Raw genomic sequence first — 6,000 nt, forward strand, 5'->3', positions numbered from 1 at the left:
GACAGAGAGAGAGAGAAAGAGAAAGAAAGGAAGAAATAAATAAATAAAAAAGAAAAAGGAAAGAAAAAGAATGAGAGATGAAAGAAAAAAGAAAAAAGGGACAGCGAGACAAAAGGAAGGAGAGAGAGAGAGAGAGAGAGAGAGAGAGAGAGAGAGAGAGAGAGAGAGAGAAAACACATGGCCGGCAAACCACTCCCACCAGGTCACATGGCTGGCAAGCCACTCCCACAAAGGAGGCCACGCTCACAGAGTAGGTTCCAAATTTTTTTGAAACCCACCACTGATTCTGAAGCACCTTTGCTTTGATCCCTTATCACTCTTAGTGCATTCACCAATCAACCCCCAGATCTATGCAAACAAAAATCTGCAATTCAAGTCCATTCACTTTAACATACTTGAAATAAACAAACTTTCAATACGGGTAATTCCTGGCTTAGCAACCATTCAAAGTCCCAACCGACCTGCCCAGACCTACTTAATACCCAGATTCCAAGGGCTGCCCCCAAAGTCATGTGATTGCATTTTGAGCACTTGGCAAGCAGTCTGCATTTAGAGCTGTTTGCAGTGTCCCATAGTCACATGACTGCAGTTAATAGCAATAGCAGTTAGACCAGTGTTTCTCAACCTTGGCAGCTTAAAGATGGGTGAACTTCAACTCCCAGAATCCCCCTGCCAGGCTAGCTGGTGGGAGAATTATGGGAGTTGAAGTCCACTGATCTTTAAGGTGCCGAGGTTGAGAAACACTGACATGTAGTGCTTCACAGTGCTTTGCAGCCTTCTAAGCAGTTTACAGAGTCAGCCTCTTGCCCCCAACAATCTGGGTCCTCATTTTACCCACCTTGGATGGATGGAAGGCTGAGTCAACCTTGAACCTGGTGAGATTTGAACTGCTAAATTGGAGGCAGCTGGCAGGCAGCAGAAATAGCCTGCAGTACTGCGCTCTCACCACTGCGCCATCATGGCTCATGACATATTTTTGCTAAAAACCACATTTATTTCCGGTTTTCGGTGGGGGGTGGGGGAGTCCATTGCAGACAATGGATTTGTGTAAGGACTGCCACATTCACTTAGCAACCGCAGTGAATTCACTTAACAAACGCCACAGAAATCCAAGGAGCTGAAGAAGCTTCTTGGATGAGAAGCAAAACATCTTCAAAGAAAAACCAGAAAGTCCAGTTGCCTCTTGAAAAAAGCATCTTTGGGACAACCGTGATCTGGATGACTGAGAATCTTCATAGACAAACCACCAAAAAAAAGCAGTTGTAAACTCAGACACAATCGCATGGCAATCTGCTTTAACCGCTGGCACAACTTACGACCGTCATTCCAAGCTCAATTACGGTTTTCAGTCAAAGACAACCAACTATAAACTTTCTCAGGTTTATAACATTTTCTACAAAGGGGAAAAATAATCACACCCTGCTCGGTGTGAAGCTACACGCACTTCTCAGATTTTACTCACCTCTCTCACAGCCTTTTGATCAAAATTTTGCCAACGTCTTCACAAGCACACTTAAAAACAAATCCCACTGTAGTTTTTAACACTTGTTCTTGCTTGCTACCTGTCCCCTCGTTTAAATGGCCTTCTTCTAATCGTCAGGCAGCAAGGCAGTCTTCACACACCAACACACGTTGTATTAAACAATCCTTCTCCCCTTGGCATCTACGAGGAGGGAAAGTGAGAGTATATGCATCATTGAACAAATGACATGAATAATAATGTACCTGTGTCATGGTGCATAATGATATAGGTACTTAATCTGTAGGATATGCACAAAAATATGACTCATGCCACCTGATTTGGATATCACTAGGTCCTCTACCAGGCACCTATAAGCACTTTATAAGACAACCACATCTATATTTTAATTTCTCCGCTTACACTATTTATGCCTGGGGTATTATCTTACTTCAACATTCTTAAAGCATTTATGATTTCTTTCTCATCATTTTTCTTGGCTATTCATATTTGTGTCATTTTTCCCCCCTAATTTCATTCTCTGAGATAGCACCGTAACTCTCCCACAAAGCTCTAAAATACTTCTTCAATACTTCTCATTTTAGATGCATACTAAATCATTCCCTAAATGATTAATCACATTTACACTGCTGGGGGGTTTCTAATTTAGACCTGTTTGTTTACTTCTAAAACAAGGTTTCTGCATTTTCTCGGCCTCTTTTAATCTCCTCTTTAATGCACTCATTGAAACTATAGAAGGAATCTTCAGCTTAGGGACAACGGGGATCAGAATTTCAGTTGCTAAGGAAGGCTGCTGTTGAGCTGAGTCACACCTGATTCTATAACCTTTCTTGCTAAGAGTTATTGCAGTTGTTGTGAATTGTGTGGAAGTTAAGCAAATCCAAATTCTCCCACGGACTTTGTTTGTTGGAAGCCAGTTGCAAAAGTTGCAAAGAGCGATCATGTGAGCCCAGGATGTTGCAGCCTTTTTAAATACAAAATTAGTGGACTGGGGGAATGCTGTCAATATAATTTACTTGGACTTATTATTATTATTAATATTTATTTGTCTTGTATGCCGCCCACTCCCGAAGGACTCCGGGTGGCTCACAATAGACAAGGGAAGGGGGAAGACTAGACAAAGACAACACTTTAAAAACAAAACCGCAACATTCACAATTTCCGCAGGGCTGGATGTTTCACAGCCCCCCCCCCCCCCCGGCCTGCTGGAGCAGCCAGGACTTGGTGGCTTTGCGGAAAGCCGGGAGGGTCGTAAGGGGCCGGATCTCGACAGGGAGATCATTCCAGAGGGCTGGAGCTGCAACAGAGAAGGCTCTCCCCCGGGGGGTCGCCAGCCGATATTGGCTGGCGGATGGAATCCGGAGGAGACCTAACCTGTGAGATCTGATCGGTCTGAGGGAGGTAAACGGCAGGAGGCAGTCTCTCAGGTACCCAGGTCCGTTGCCATGTAGGGCATCAGTAAGGCATTTGATAAAGTAGACCATAACCTACTCCTAGATAAAGTAGAAAAATGTGGGTTAGACAGCATCACCACCAGATGAATTCATAACTGGCTGACCAACCGCACTCAACGTGTAGTCCTCAATGGAACTGCATCTCCACGGAGGGAAGTATGCAGTGGAATACCCCAAGGCTCTGTTTTAGACTCAGTATAAGCCCTACCTCCAAAATAAGCCCTAGTTAAGACCCTGCCAACTCCGTTGCCCTTGGCCTCCATTTCACCATCAGAGGCCTTTCAGGAAAGAAACGAGCTCTGGATTGACATGCACCGCACGCCCCCCAACCTCCATTTTGCTGTCAGAAAGGCCTTTAGGAAAGCCACACAGGCTCTTGCTGGGTGGGGCAATCAGTGCTGCCACCATGAGGTCAGTCAGTGGAAAAGACATAAGAATAGAATAGAATAGAATTTTATTATTTGTATGCCGCCCTTCTCCGGGAGGACTCAGGGCGGCGAACAATTCAAGGGGGAAAAAGGGGAACATAAAAAAACAAAATACAAATAATAAAAGTAAACAACAGTTGCACAACCATACATGTCGAGAGGGGAGGGAACTCATCACCCCCAGGCCTGCCGGCAAAGCCAGGTTTTGACGGCTTTCCGGAAGGCCTGGAGAGAGGTGAGGGTCCGAATCCCTGCGGGGAGTTCATTCCAGAGGGCCGGAACTACTACAGAGAAGGCCCTCCCCCAGGTAATAGCCAGGTGGCATTGGCTGGTAGACGGCACCCGGAGGAGGCCAACCCTGTGAGATCTAATGGGTCTGTGGGAGGTAATTGGCAGCAGGCGGTCTCTCAAGTACCCAGAAAATGCCTCTTTTATAGGAAAAAAATAAAACCAGGTCTTATTTTGGGGGAAACACAGTATTTTCACTCTAGTTTCTTTCACTGGGTTCGGTTTTTTTTTTCCTAGCATCTGCTCTGTCCTACATGCAACCCTCTCATCAAGTGTCCTCTTCAATCAATTCTCCCAAACTCTGATCATTAAACGAACGAATCAGTCCTGCTTTTCAATTACTTTGCTTCACCATGCCTATGGGTATGCATGAACACACGAATTCAAAACAATGTCTTTTTTTTCCTAAGCAAATACTCACCAAACGTTAACTATTTTCATTCATCTCTAGGTCGCTCCTAATGGCCCAATCACTCATTCTATATTCCTTCAATTCATTGCCACCCAACCATTCCAATGCAGAATCATTATTTTTTTCCTTCTGCAAGTCATTTATTTAGAAAGTTGCCGCTTCCCCCTAAAACTCATCTCTGGTTCTTCATCTTCCATTACCGTACTGACTGAAGCATAACATGGAACTGTCACCAACCTATGGAGTTACCTACCTTCATCTACACGAGCAACCTGGACCACAGCCATTCATATTTTGAAATACCGTATACATTTTATCTCCTTCCTTCATAATTAAACTGACACTTTTAATTCCTTGCTATTCTGATCTAGGCTTCACAAAATCACGAAGCAGACTCCTTGTCCCGACAAAGCCCCTTTTTATTAAGCTAATGCAAATTCCTCTCACTCACATAGCAATAACAATAGCAGTTAGACTTATATACCGCTTCATAGAGCTTTCAGCCCTCTCTAAGCGGTTTACAGAGTCAGCATATCGCCCCCACACAGTCTGGGTGCTCATTTTACCCACCTCGGAAGCAATAGCAGTAGACTTATATACCGCTTCATAGGGCTTTCAGCCCTCTCTAAGCGGTTTACAGAGAGTCAGCATATTGCCCCCAACAATCTGGGTCCTCATTTTACCCACCTCGGAAGGATGGAAGGCTGAGTCAACCCTGAGCCAGTGAGATTTGAACCGCTGAACTGCTGATCTAGCAGTAGCCTGCAGTGCTGCATTTAACCACTGCGCCACCTTGGCTCGGAAGGATGGAAGGCTGAGTGAACCTTGAGCCTGGTGAGATTTGAACCGCCGAACTGCAGATAACAGTCAGCTGAAGTAGCCTGCAGTACTGCACTCTACCCACTGCGCCACCTCGGCTCTTTGCTGGACATCCAGCAAAGTCCCAGCAAACGGTCTTTTAAGGGTGAATTTACAACCACAGACCTTATTGAAGAGCTGCCAGGCTGATATCTTCCAAACGCAACTGCTGTATAAGTAGTTGGCAAGGAGTCTCTGAGAGTCACGAACAAATCTTCACACTAATTAAATTTACAAATTGTCTCCTGCAAACTCCACTCCCCTTTTGCTCCTCTTTATTTCCTATGGGAGGGGCCATTCACCATCCACCTGTGACTTTATTCCAGAGTCAGCCCTTGTTCCTTAGCAGTTCCCTTCTCCTGGCAGCTCTGCACATGCGGACGTTGGGAACAGGCTCCAGCTGTTCTTCTGCCCCACTGATCTCTGACTCAGAAGGCAGCTGATAACTGTCGGATGGCCCTGGCCTCTGACACAGAGCCCTCATCAGAGCTTTCCTCAGAGTCCAGGACTGGCCCATGTTAATCAGATTCAGTTGTGAGCGAATACTTTTGGCAATATAGTGTAGCTCCTGTAGCAACTGTGGGAGCAACAGGGTTAATTAGACTGTTACTGTTAGAAGCTGAATATTGAACAAAGTGGCTTGTCTGGTAGGAGAACCAATAAGAAAATTAGAAAAAAAAAAACCACCAGTTTCTGGATTTTGAAACTGTTGGCTGCATTCTCCTAGGACAGGGGTCAGCAAACTGCGGCCCTGGAGACACATGTGGCTCTTTCTCCCTCTACTGCAGCTCCGTCACAGGTTGGCGCCACAATTTTGAGAGGAACTTCTGGTGGGGGGGGGATAAGCAGTGCGCCAAGAGAAGACTCTATGGCAAGGGGAGGGTTTCCCAGTTGTCTCCACAATCGATATTTCAGTTATGACAGGAAGAGGAAAAAGTATGTCGTGCTAGGAGGAGACTCTATGGTGGGGGAAAATGAACTTCCGGTCAGCTCCAGAATTGAACAGGGGGCTTCCGGTTAGGACCTTTGTGGCTCCCGGTGTTTTCTTTTCTGTGGGAAACGGGTCCGAATGGCTCTTTG

At 45.5% G+C, this 6,000-nt stretch overlaps 1 long non-coding RNA gene across 1 annotated transcript in view; it reads right to left on the bottom strand.

The window, feature by feature from the left end:
- The window catches only part of LOC106548287 (uncharacterized), a 73,677-nt gene that overhangs the window by 44,217 nt on the left and 23,460 nt on the right, over positions 1-6,000 (bottom strand). The window contains exon 2 of the long non-coding RNA XR_015697451.1: positions 1,463-1,663. This is a non-coding gene — a long non-coding RNA (uncharacterized LOC106548287). The remainder of the gene's footprint in view (positions 1-1,462; positions 1,664-6,000) is intronic.

This window comes from Thamnophis sirtalis, unplaced genomic scaffold (assembly GCF_051295495.1).
Source record: "Thamnophis sirtalis isolate CommonGarterSnake01/CBP01778 unplaced genomic scaffold, rThaSir2_p1.2 scaffold_8, whole genome shotgun sequence".
Classification (NCBI taxonomy): domain Eukaryota; kingdom Metazoa; phylum Chordata; class Lepidosauria; order Squamata; family Natricidae; genus Thamnophis; species Thamnophis sirtalis.